We start from the raw sequence: 1,578 nt of genomic DNA on the forward strand, positions 1-1,578 counted from the left end.
ATTTAGTATAAATATCTTCATCCCAATTCCAAATTACTATTCTGGAAAGTTGTGAATGATAACGGTTAATATTCACCGAACATATTTTGCATGACAGGTATGGTTCTAGTTAATTGACATGCATTATTTCATTTAATTGTTCCAGTAATCTTTGAGTTTCCCCAAAGGAGCGTTTCCAAAGGTCACAGATCTAGGAAGTGACAGAATTCAAAATTAAATTCAGGACTATCTCTATGAACTTATTATTTAGACCACAATAATCTCTAGCATTCTTAAGATGTGAAATCTGTTTTAATTTTAAGCAGTTTTTCTTTTGTTGGAGTGAAGTCTTTCTTACTGCTGAGCCTCTATTGACATGGACAGACTTGCACCAACTATTTGCCTGAAATTTTGAGTATTAACTATTGTCTACCCATGTCTTGGGTTCCCAGAACCTAATCGTAGACTCAATTCTGCATTAATCTGTGTCATTCCATGCTTTTCCTTCCTTAATCATCTTTGTTTGCCTTCAGTTGGCTTCTCTTGAAAGTCACATTTCCATATCTGTGCTCACACACAGATGAGTGCCTACACATATCATTTGTATAATATGATTTGTTTAGCATTCTAGTGAAAAACCCATGTATGCACCTCTAATATTGTTTATATTCTAATTCAGAAAATCATATAGTACAATCTTTTTTGTAAGTTATTCTCAAATAACTTTGAAGATAGAATTTTATTTTATTATCTTTTTTTAAAGTAAGTCATGGGCTTGTAATGTACAGCATAAGGAGCATAGTTAGTAATCTATATATATAAAAGCCTGTACATATATATAAAAGCCTAAGCAACCGAATGACCGTTTGACCGGTTGCTATGATGCACACTGACCACCAGGGGGCAGGCACTCAATGCAGGAGCTGCCCCCTGGTGGCCAGTGCACTCCCACAGAGGGAGCACTGCTCAGATGACCGATGGGCACCAGATGCCGGGCTCACGGTTAGTGAGCGCAGCTCTGGTGGCTTGAGCCTCTCCTGCCTCTGCAGCAGCTCTACTGAGAGGCGGCAGCAGGTGCAGTGGGGCTGGGATGAGTGGTGCCTGGCCCAGGCTTGGGCTCCTCCCTGGCCGCCTGCTGCTTCGCATACTACTACATCCCTCAGGGGATGTCAAACTGCCCGTTTCGGCTGATCCCAGGATCTGAAACGGGCAGTCTGACATCCCCCGAGGGGTCCCAGATTGTGAGAGGGTGCAGACCAGGCTGAGGGACCCCACTAGTGCACGAATCCATGCATTGGGCCTCTAGTATCATAATAACTGCATGATGACAGATTGTTACTAAACTTAATATGGTGATAACTTCATAAAGTATATAAATGTCAAATCACTATGTGTACCCATGAAGCCAGTATAATATTGCATATCAACTATACTTTAATAAGAAAAGAAAAAATAAGAATTTTAAATGAGGCAGTGCATCTCCACCTTTTTAATTCTGACTCCAAAAATCTTAATCTTAATTTTTTATTGCTATTTTAACTACTATAGATATTTACTTATCTACAATTGTATTCATTTTTTTCATTCATAAATAAAATT

This window comes from Myotis myotis, unplaced genomic scaffold (assembly GCF_014108235.1).
Source record: "Myotis myotis isolate mMyoMyo1 unplaced genomic scaffold, mMyoMyo1.p scaffold_m19_p_11, whole genome shotgun sequence".
Taxonomy (NCBI): Eukaryota; Metazoa; Chordata; class Mammalia; order Chiroptera; family Vespertilionidae; genus Myotis; species Myotis myotis.